The sequence below is a fragment of the Gracilinanus agilis genome, chromosome 3 (assembly GCF_016433145.1).
Source record: "Gracilinanus agilis isolate LMUSP501 chromosome 3, AgileGrace, whole genome shotgun sequence".
NCBI classification, from domain to species: Eukaryota; Metazoa; Chordata; class Mammalia; order Didelphimorphia; family Didelphidae; genus Gracilinanus; species Gracilinanus agilis.
In genome coordinates, this window is record NC_058132.1 from 200,864,445 (window position 1) to 200,876,672 (window position 12,228).

Genomic DNA, 12,228 nt, shown 5'->3' on the forward strand with positions numbered 1-12,228 from the left:
GTGAGGAAGCCGACTGTTGATTTGTAGGGGAAATTAAGGATTGCCTAAGAATTTGAAGAAGGAATTTCTCCCATGCAAACCTGGGTGAGGTTTAAGTAAAAAAAAGTAAATCCATAAACAACCACGGCACCTATAGAAGGAGCAAATTTCTTTCTTTCTTTTCTTCTGTTCAATTATTTTTTAAAAACATTTTTAAAAGTTCCAAATTATGTCTGCCCCTCCAGCCCCTCCCCCCACGCATTGAGAAGCCAAATAATATGCTACGCATTTTACATGTTAAGCCATGCAAAACATTTCCATATTAAGCATTTGGTCAAACAAATAAAAAGTAAGCGAAAACGTATGCTTCTATCGTTCATAAGGTCTCTCTGGAGGTGAATATCATCTTTTATCATGAATGAAGGAGCAATTTTCAAAATTAAAGTTGTTCTGTTTTGGACGGGAGGAGTCTGAGGGGTGGGGCATCTGAATGTTGATGTAGAATATATATTTAAAGAAATGATTAAGATACATATGAATGAACGTGAACTGAAAACTAAGCTATTAACAACCATAACTAAAAATCCTCCAGATCAATATAATTGGATATATTGTCACAACCAATGGCAATTATTGAAAGAATTGTGGGAAAGCCAGCATACTAAGTACACTATTGGTGGAGCTGTGAATTGGTCTAGAACCTTTTATTTTTTTCATTAACGAATGATTCACGAATTTGTGTCATTCTGGAGCAAGGACCCTGCTGATCCTTCTCTGTGTCCTTCCAGTTTTAGTAAATATAGTGCTGAAGTAGCACATAGTCCTCTTCTGGAAAGCAACTTGGTATAATGCCCCAAAACTCACACCCTTTGACCCAGCAATACCACAAGTAGGCCTATACACCAAAGAGCTCAAAGAAAAGGGGAAAGGACCCATAAATGCAAAAATATTTATAGCAGCTCTTTTGGTAATGGCAAAGAAGTGGAAACTAGGGGATGTCCATCAATTGAACAATGGCTAAATATATTATGGTATAGAAATAGAATGGAATGTTGTGTCATAAGAAATGATTAAAGAAATAGTTTAAGAAAAACCTGTGAAGTCTTGTGAACTAATGCAGAGTGAAGTGAGCAAAACCTGGAGAACAGTGTACATAATATTATAAAGAAAAGAAATTTTGAAAGGCTTAAAAAGGCTATTCAATGCAATGATCAATGACAGTTCCGGGGGACAAATGATAAAGCATGCTATCCATTTCCAAACAGAGGTGATAAACTCAAGTTGCAGAAAAAGTCATACTTTTTTGGACATGGTCTTTGTTTTGATTGACTATGCAAATTTGTTTTGTAAGTGGGCTTTGTTTTTCTTTTCTTTTTTTTCCAACTTGGAAAAGGGCAGAAGAGGAGCCAGGAATTGGGTAGTCCACTAAGAAAGAAAAGAGAGTCACTGTAGCATTTTAAATGCTCAGGAGAGAACAATAGGAAAACCAGGGGAAAAAAATCACTAGACAACTTCGAAAGGAACATACTCAATTTATTTTATCTTAAAAGTAAGTTATACATAAAAGAGATCTTGTTTCATTAAAAGTCCACTTTTCTATTCTACTATATATATATATATATATACCCATTTTATTTGTTGTCTAAATTCATAATTTTCTAAATGAATTTTTAAAAATCAGTTGCATCAATGACTATAACATAGTTGGAGTCCTGGAAGTGAATTAGATTGCCAATGGAAAAAATGTAGACATCTATTGCAAATAGTAATAATATGGAAATAGGTTCTGAATAATGATACATGTAAAACCCAGTGGAATTGCTCCTTGGCTGGGGGGAGGGAAGAAGGAGGGAAGGGAAAGAACATGAAACTTGTAACCATGGAAAAATACTCTAAATTAATTAAATAAATAATTTTTTAAGAATGTAGATAGATGAGAAGAGAGCCAAGAATAGACCTTTGAAGAACACATATGTTAAGGGGTAATGTGTATTATCATCTTCATAAGTAGCATTTATATAGCCCTTTAAGTTTTACAAAATTCTTTACAAATATTTTATCCTTAAAACAACTCTTGGAGGTGTTTATTATTGTAACTTTACAGATGAGTAAACTGAGGCTGAGAGTGATTAAATGTGTTACCAGGATTGTACAGCTCTTAAGTGTTTGAGTAGGATTTGAATTCATCTCCAACACTAGCCACTATATCCCATAGCTTCCAAGAACAGTAGCCAGTGAAAAAGACCAAGGACAGGTTAGAGATATATGTTCTGAACCACACCGTAGTGAGTAGTCAATAGCAGGATAAGTAAAGAGAATGGAAAATCAATCATTCAGCAAGTATATTTAAGCCCTTACTGCATTAGGCACATGGGATCCAAGTATGAAGAATAAAGCAACCCTAGTCACTTATTCTATTGGCAGTTCATATAGAAATATTTACAGCAACCCACACTACCAGCAACCAACTCCCAAAAACCAACTCCCACCTAGCAGCCAACTGACCTGCAACTGCCAGCCCTAACTATCAGCAACTGTCAGCAACTGACAGTCCCACCCATTCATGCCGGGCCCCTTTTATAACCTTCTCCTAGCCCACTTCCTGTCGCTATGGTTTCTCCCTCCTATCTCTTGGGTTTCTACTTCCTATCTCTGTGGTAAAAGGACCTCAGGTCCCCCATTAAATTAGAGAAAAGGAATAAAGAATTCCTTTTTGCAATACAAAATAGTTGAATGTAAGGTATGTTAGGAAGGAGGGCTATAACACTGAGAGGAACCAGAAAAGATCATGTAGAAGATGGTACTTGAACTGCATCTTTTTTTTTTTATTAATTTTTTGGTTACATTAAAATTCCCAAGTTCATCTCTCCCTTCCCAGCCTCCCCATAACATAAAAGGCAACACCAGTTGAAAAAATGTAAATATAAATTATGTCTTTTGTATTTCCATTCATCAATTCTTTCTCTGGAAGTAGACACTCACATGTTATTCTTCAAATATCAATTCTGTACCTGTATATTGTGTAAATAGAATTAGCTCTAGCCCATTCATAGTCAAAACTCTACTTAACCTAGGCATAGAAATGATGTCATCTTTACCTCCCTTAATGGGGAGGGGAGATGAGTTACCCACACGTGACAATAAGTAACAAATCAAGAACAAGGGAAGACAGTTAAGGATTCTGGGCCACTCTCTGGAAACTGACTCTCTGGAGAGGTGGTTGGTGACTTTTCTCTTGATACTATCAGCTAGTAGTTTTGGCTAAACTTAACTTGGAAACCTTACAAGAATATCTGTGAAGGTGGGAAGAGTTTTGTTTGCTGTCAGAGTTGTTCTCCTGAAGCTGCCAAGTAGGGGGCACTGAACAGCATGAGTTCTGACTCCAAGCTGGGAAGAATTAGAGGAAGTCATTTGATTTCTAACTGCCACATTGGTCAGTTAGAGAAGACAACTTGTTAGTTTTGATTTATATTTTAAGAAGGTTAAGAATAGTTGAAGTTTATATATTAGAATAAGGTTAGAAAGATAGATTTGGGGCTTAGATAGACAGTTGTAGAATAATTTAAGGAGGTTCACCTTTGGTGAACAAAAAGAAAATCCTTGTGGATTAGTTTGGTGAGATATATTTAGAAAATTTAGATTTAAGTTAAGAGTTTTCCTATATTCATATGTCCTTTAATCCTGTCCCTTCCTTTCCTGATAGTGAATAATAAATTTTGTTGGATTAAGCTGTATCTAGCAAGTTTATCAACCGTTGTCCACTAGAGTTCCCTGACAGTGTTAGCTGATCAATATCCACTAGTCATAAAGATTAATAACCAATAACAAAATCAATATCATCAAAAACACTCTAGAAAAATATTTTAACAAGAGGGATGACCAAAATACAAGATTAGAAAAGGATAGCAATACAAAAATGAAAATGTGTGGATTCTCAAAGAAAATGTGTAAGGATATCAAGCCCAAATAAACTCCTCTAAAGCTCTAAAGCTTCAGGAAGAGCTCTTTAAAAAGGAGAGAAAAACAAATAAAAGTCTTAAACAGTTCCCTAAAAAAAAAGGAACTACAATACCTCAAACAAGAAAATAACTCCCTAAGAAAAGAAGTACAAAGCCTTAAGGAAGAAAATGGCTGCCTAAAAATTAGAACTGGACAAATAGAAGCTAATGACTTCATAAGACAGCAGAAAACAATAAAACAAATTCAAACAAATTTTAAAAATAGAAGAAAATTTGAAATCTCTCACTGGAAAAATACTTACATGGAAAACATATCCAGGCAGGATAATCTAAGAATCATTAGATTGCCTGAAAACCATGATTAAAAAAAAGAATCTGGACACCATAGTGCAAGAACTGTCAAGGAAAACTATCCTAATGTTCTCAAACAAAAGGGAAAATAGAAATTGGAAGAATCTACTGATCACCTCTTAAAAAAAATCCCAAATTTTAAACTCCTAAATCTATTACAGCCAAATTCCAGCACTGCCAAGCCAAAGAGAAAATACTATAAGCGGCCTATCAGCTTTCTACATTAAAGAATCAGAAGGAATAAAATACGATAAGCTGAAAGGCAAAAGATCTAGGCTGTAATAAGGTATATTGACCCTTATTTTTTATTAGTATTTGTATTTACCAATAGTTGTTACTGATATGGACAGGCTTTTAAGTTGATGTGATCCTGGGTTGACAGTTGAGAAAAAAATGGTTGTTCTAAGTAGTTGAAGAAAAATCCTGCTCAGATTAATTATATAAAACCCTATTTATTATTACTTTTAAAATGGTAAGGGAAAAGGAAGCAAAAAGATGGTTATGGTAAGAATATTCTCTAACACTAATAAAATCTAATCTATATTTTCCTCAAAATCTGCCTAGCAGAGTGCAGAGGGGTGCATGACTGTGGAAGCAGCGCCCTGAGACTGTTAAAGGAGCTTCAGGCAGAGGAACAAGCAAGGGGACCACCAGGAAGCTTGACCCTGAGAACAACTAGACCTGACACCTCAGGAGCCCAAAGAGCGCAGACAGACCCTGGGTGTGAGGATAAAGCTGAGAGGGTGCTGGGCTAACAATGGCAATCCAGAGACAAGAACCCCAGAAGAGAAAGATCAAGAAGAAATCTTTAACACTCAACAACTTTTATAAAGAAAAAATCCAGACAACAGAGCAAACAGCAGAGGAGAACAAACAAGTAATCATATCCAAACTTTCCCCCCCAAAATGAAAACTGGTCATAAGCTCTTGAAGAGTTCAAATCTGGCAAGAAAATAACAGTTTAAAAGGCAGAATTTCACAATTAGAAAGTGAGGCTCAGAAATCAAACGAATTGATAAGCAAATTGAAGACCAGAAATGACCAGCTGGAAGCCTTAAAGAACCAAACAGACCAGATTCAAAAGGAAAACCAAAAGATTATAGCCAAAAACCAGTCTCTAAAGCAGGAGCCATAAACGCCACATTTTTTAAAATGTAATTTCATGAGAGCCATACAGTGCTCACAGTGCGCGCTCCTATAACAGCTCCTGAAAAAAAATTGACTTTATGGCTTCTGCAGAAAGAGCCATACGTTGCCGACCCCTGCTCTAAAGGCTAGAATTGGGCAATTAGAAAAAGATGCTCCCAAATCAAAAGAATTAATAAGCAAATTGGAGTCCAAAATCAAACAGCTGGAAAACAGGATAGACCAAATCGAAAAGGAAAATCAAAAGAATATAGCAGAAAACCAGTCTCCAAAGACAAGAATTGGTCAAGTAGAAGCCAATGATCTCTCAAGACAACAAGAACAAATAAAGCAAAGTCAAAAGACTGATAAAATAAAAGGAAATATGAAATATCTCACTGAGAAATTGACAGATCAAGAAAACAGGTCTAGAAGAGACAATCTGAGAATCATTTGTCTTCCTGAAAAAGCAAAAAGTAATAGAAATTTGGACTCCATACTAAAGGAAATTATTCAGCAAAATTGCCCTGAAGTTCTACAACAAGAGGGCAATATAGACATTGAAAGGATCCACAGATCGCCCTCTACACTAAACCCTGAAAAGACAACGCCCAGGAATATAATAGCCAAATTCAAGAGCTTCCAAGTAAAAGAAAAAATTTTACAAGAAGCCAGAAAGAGACAATTCAAATATCAAGGAGCACCAATCAGGATCACACAGGATCTGGCAGCCTCCACACTAAAAGACCGCAAGGCTTGGAATACGATATTCAGAAAGGCAAGAGAACTGGGTCTACAACCAAGGATCACCTACCTATCAAAACTGACTATATACTTCCAGGGGAAAATATAGGCATTCAACAAGATAGAAGATTTCCAAGTATTTGCACAGAAAAGACCAGAACTAAATGGAAAGTTCGATATCCAACCACAAAAACCAAGAGAAACATGAAAAGGTAAATAAGAAAGAGAGGGGAAAGAAAGAAAATTTATTTTTAAATTTGCCTCTTTAAGGGCTTCAATAAGATCTAATTATTTGTATTCCTATGTGGAGAAATGTTATGTGTAATTCTCTGTAGTGAACTCTATTCACTATTATAGTATCCACTATTATAGTAATTAGAAGAATTATTCACAGGGAGAGGTTGGAGTACTAAATGGTCTAAGATGATAAGGGGGTGGGTGGGAAAGAGGGGGGTGAAGAGTAGAGGACACCAAGAGAAACTTGAATGAATAAGAAAAATAGGATATTCTCTTACACACAAAGAGGGCATGGGAAGGGGAGGAGATGAATACTATTATAAGAAGGAGAGGAAGAGAGCATTGAGAGGTAATATTTAAACCTTACTCTCAGTGTGATTAACCCTGAGAGGGAAGAGTAGCTATATCCATTGAGATATAGAACTCTATCTAACCCTGCTAAGAAAGTCAAAAGGGATAAACCAAGGGGAGCAGAGGAGTGGGGAGGTCAAAAAAGGGAGGGGAGGAGAAGAGAGAGGGAATTCATTAGGCCTTAAGAATAAAAAGAGGGGAATAACAAGGGAAGGGGGAGAAAAGGTAGTAAATCAAGGGAGGGGACAAGGGTTACTGGTTTAAAACAAATCACTGGTTTAAAAGGAAATAGCCTAAGAAGAAGGGGTAGAACTAAGAGAGGATACCAAAATGTTGGGGAATACACAACTGAAAATTATAACTTTGAATGTGTATGGGATGATTGATTATACTAAATTAAAAAGCTTTTGTACAAACAAAAACAATGCAACCAAAATCAGAAGGGAAACAACAAATTGGGAAAAAATCTTTATAACAACAAACTCTGACAGGGGTCTAATTACTCAAATATACAAGGAGTTAAATCAATTGTATAAAATATCAAGCCATTCCCCAATTGGTAAATGGGCAAGGGACATGAATAGGCAATTTTCAGATGAAGAATCAAAACTATCAATAAATACATGAGAAGGTGCTCTAAATCTCTAATAATTAAATCAAAACAACACTGAGGTATCACCTCACACCTAGCAGACTGGCTAAAATGATAGTAGGGGAGAGTAATGAATGTTGGAGGGGATGTGGCAAAATTGGGACATTAATGCATTGCTGGTGGAGTTGTGAACTGATCCAACCATTCTGGATGGCAATTTGGAACTACGCTCAAAGGGCTATAAAAGATTGCCTGCTCTTTGATCCAGCCATACCTTTGTTGGGTCTGCACCCCAAAGAGATCATAGATAAACAGACTTGTACAAAAATATTTATAGCCTCGATTTTTGTGGTGGCAAAAGTCTGGAAAATGAGGGTATGCCCTTCTATTGGGGAATGGCTGAACAAACTGTGGTATATGCTGGTGATGGAATATTATTGCGTTAAAAGGAATAATAAACTGGAGGAATTCCATGTGAACTGGAAAGACCTCCTGGAACTGATTCAGAATGAAAGGAGCAGAGCCAAAAGAAAATTGTACACAGAGACCAATATACTGTGGCACAATCGAATGTAATGGACTTCTCTACTAGCAGCAATGCAATGATCCAGGACAATTCCGAGGGGCTTATGAGAAAGAACACTATCCACATTCAGAGGAAGAATTACAGGAGAGGAAACACAGAAGAAAAGCAACTGCTTGAACACATGGGTTGAGGTGGACATGATTGGGGATGTAGACCCAAAACTACCACACCAATGCAAATATCAACAATTTGGAAATAAGTCTTGATTGATGACACATGTTAAAACCAGGGGAAATGTGCTTTGGCTATGGGGGGCTGGGGGAGGTTGAAGCGGGGTGAAGGTGAAAGTAAGAACATGAATCATGTAACCATGATAACTTTTCTAAAAAATAAAAAAAATTTTTAAAAAATCTGCCTGGGGGCAGCTGGGTAGCTCAGTGGATTGAGAGCCAGGCCTAGAGACGGGAGGTCCTAGGTTCAAATCTGGCCTCAGACACTTCCCAGCTGTGTGACCCTGGGCAAGTCACTTGACCCCCATTGCCTACCCTTACCACTCTTCCACCTATAAGTCAATACACAGAAATTAAGGGTTTAAAATTTAAAAAAAAAAATCTGCCTGGCAAAAGGCTTCTTCTCAATTACCAAAAGCAATCCTCCTTATTCTACATTGTCTAACTAAATTCCCCAATTAGTTATCTTTTTATTCTAACACTAAATTTTTATAAATAAACACATATTTTTATAAACAGTAATAGATAAACTCGATTTCTTCTTCTGCTCAGATGTAACTCTTCACTGACACCTTCACTCAGCAGTTGCTCTATAGCCAGTGGTTCCCAAACTTTTTTGGTCTACTGCCCCCTTTCCAGAAAAAAATATTACTTAGCGCCCCCTGGAAATTACGAAACTATTTCTTGAACTCAGAATAGAATGTAATATGAAAAAGTGTGGCCATCACCACCTCCCTGGATTGCTGCAGCACCCACCAGGGGGCAGTAGCACCCACTTTGGGAATCATTGCTCTATACTGTCATCTACTGGCTAAACAGAGGATGCACCACCATTTTCTCTCTTCTTCATACTAGGATTTTTCCAAGTGAGAATCAACAGATCTTCAACTCTCAGAGCAAGCTCCTTGGAAGACCTTCCTTATTCAGGTCCATCCAAAGAGTGATCATTGGTTCAAATGTCTTTCCCAAGGCCCCTTGGGACAGTTCCCTTCCCATCATCCTTTTAAGATTTCACTTTGGCTTAAAGAAATCCAGCTCACTCAAACTTAGCTCTCCATTCACCTATACCAAACCTATCAATAATCTTTTATTGCTTGCTTAATTAACAAATACTCATCACAACACTTAAGATAAAAAATTATCTACCTGGTGAAACTGTCCATATACTCCAGGGAAAGAAATGGACATTTAAAGAAACAGAGGATTCCAGGCAGTCCTGACAAAAGGACTAAAGCTAAAAAGAAAATTTCATGATCAAATCTGACAACCAAGAGAAGCATAAAAAGGTAAACAGAATTTTCAAGGGATTCAAGGGAATCAGTGAGGTTAAACTGATTACATTCTTTGCATGAAAAAGTAATAACTAGAATACTTAAGATACTCCTGGTACAAGAGGTATTTAAGAAACTTAAACTACTTTAAAGTAATCAAGGGATACAATGGGGTTAAACATTATTAATAAGAAGGTGATAACTCAGACATTAAGATATCTATAATACTTGAAGTACCTACAATACTTAAAAGTACATAGGATACTTAAGGTATTTGTAGGAAGTAAGTTACAGGATAGAGTTAATTTCAGGGATTAGTTTTAAGAGGAAAAGAAGGGAATTTGGATACAAGCCCTGGGAGAGGATTCTGAGGAGAGAGGGATTGTGGGAGTTGTACTGGCCATTAATTTGCACTTTCTGCCCAGATCTCCACCAACCTAGAAGGAGGTATTTTGCTCTGACAGTTTCCCTTGGAAGTCCAAAATCTCACGGAGATATTAGGGACTCCTTGGTAGAGAGTCTGCTTTGGAGTGAACTGTTTCCCTGAATATAGAGATCATTTGCCAGTTATTCATGTGCCAGAAATTCTCTTGGGCTAAGGTAATCCAACTTGGGACTTTGGGTTATATAATATAGCCAACCCCAAGCTTCCCTTTTCCCTCTTTTTGTTAACCCAGAGTAAATTGATTAGGTTAGAGTTAGATAGTTTTGGGGTTTTTTAGATAAGACCAGGGAGCTGTAGGCAGGGCCTAGAGAAGAATAGAAGCCCATCTCTTGCAAGATGCTTAGAAGTTGGGTGAAGCCTAGATTTTTTTTTTTTTAAATCCTTGTACTTCGGTGTATTGTCTCATAGGTGGAAGAGTGGTAAGGGTGGGCAATGGGGGTCAAGTGACTTGCCCAGGGTCACACAGCTGGGAAGTGTCTGAGGCCTTATTTGAACCTAGGACCTCCTGTCTCTAGGCCTGACTCTCACTCCACTGAGCTACCCAGCTGCCCCCCCTAGATTTTAATAGCGTTAGGATTTTGCCCACCTGGTTTCCTTATTCTCATTATAAAATAAATCTCGTTTTATTATAAGCCAAGGGGTTTGTGCTTTACTGGCCCTGGGGAGGTTCCTAGGTGGGTTATGTCATCTCACATCCCCCTAGGACAGTAATGTGCAAACTTTTTAAAGAGGGGGCCAAAGGAAAGGAAATGCTCATCTGTCAGTCTGTTTTTAAGGCAACTCTTTCGAGGTTTCATTGTATTTGTCAGATTAGGAATAATGTCATACAGCTGGATAGAACATTTCAGGGGGCTGCATCTGGCCTGCAGGCTGTAGTTTGCCCATCACTGCTCTAGTACAGTTCCATATTTCATAATGAATATACTTAAGAATATTATGACTACTAGGGCAATGAACAGAAAGATATATTGACAGAGAACATGGAGTAAATGTGATGGGATGATTTTTTTTTTAATCAAGGGACAATAAAGAGGAATACACTGGAAAAAGAGAAAAAGAGATAAAATTGGAGGTAAATTACCTCTAGACTACAAATAAGAATCTGAAAGCATATCTCATCAGAATAATCAAGCTGAAATCTGAAGAGCCAGGAGACACTGAAGAGAAGAAAGAAGGCGAGAAGAAGAGAGGGAGAGGCATGTAAGAATCAATACAGTGCAAGATTAAGGCAATATTTGAATGCTACTCTCCTCTGAATTGGCCAAAATGGGAATACAGAAATAATCGGGCATAGAAACCTATCTTACCCAATAGAGAATTAAGAAGAGGAACGGGGACAGAAAAGGGGGGAAGGGGAAGAACTAGAAAAAAAGGAAAGGGAATTTGGGGAGGTGGATAAACAGAAGCAAAAACCTTTGTGAACTGGGAAAAGCTGAAAACAGATAAAGAGAAGGATAAATAGTGAGGAAAAAAGATGGAGAGAAACACAAAGAAATCATAACTGTGAAAGGACTATTTTTATTCCCTTTGTCTATTTTGAGTTAATCAATCAAGAACTAAAAGTACCCTTACTTAACACTTAGTAAGTCACTAAGGGAGTTCACAAGTCCCTTACTAGAAAAAAAAGTTCACACCTCAAAAGGCCACAAGCACTGCCCCACCTTGGGTAGTGCTAGGCAAATTGGGAAGCTGTGATTGGTTCCCGTGAAGTGGGGAGAGAGACAGGAAGTGATAAAGAAAAAAGGGTTATAAAAGGCAAGGCTCTCTCCCTCTCCCTCTCCCTCCCCCCTCCCTCCCCCCCTCTTCCTCTCTTCCTCTCTTCCTCTCTCCCTCTCTCCCTCTCTCCCTCTCTCCCTCTCGACTTCTCTCTTCTCTCCAGCGTCTCCTGGCTCTTNCTCTCCTTCTCTCCCTCTCTTCCTCTCTTCCTCTCTCCCTCTCTCTCTCTCCCTCTCTCTCTCTCCCTCTCCCTCCCTCCCTCTCTTCCTCTCTTCCTCTCTTCCTCTCTCCCTCTCTCCCTCTCTCCCTCTCTCCCTCTCGACTTCTCTCTTCTCTCCAGCGTCTCCTGGCTCTTCAGATTTCAGCTTGATTATTCTGGTGAGATATGCTTTCAGATTCTCATTTGCAGTCTAGAGGCACTAGGATTAAGACTTAGGTAGCTAGGTGATTTTTTCTACCTCTTTCCTATATTTTCCACTTTAATATTTCTACCTTGCTGTAAATAAAAGCTGCTAACAGTCATTTTGACTATAAAAGTTAATTATTTTTTATAAATGGCGACTACAATCTTTTTAAAAATTCTTATATTTGTCAAATCCATTTTTAATTATTACAACTGTGAATGAAATGAACTCACCCATAAAATAGAAGAGGATAGCAGAGTGCATTAAAAGCCAGAATTCCACAATATTCTGTCTACAA

At 37.7% G+C, this 12,228-nt stretch overlaps 1 non-coding gene across 1 annotated transcript; it reads right to left on the reverse strand.

Annotated features, from left to right (window-relative positions):
* Positions 1-691: 691 nt before the first annotated feature.
* On the reverse strand, positions 692-798 carry LOC123243443. The gene has a single exon (XR_006505967.1). It is a non-coding gene; the product is annotated as a U6 spliceosomal RNA (small nuclear RNA).
* Positions 799-12,228: the final 11,430 nt, after the last annotated feature.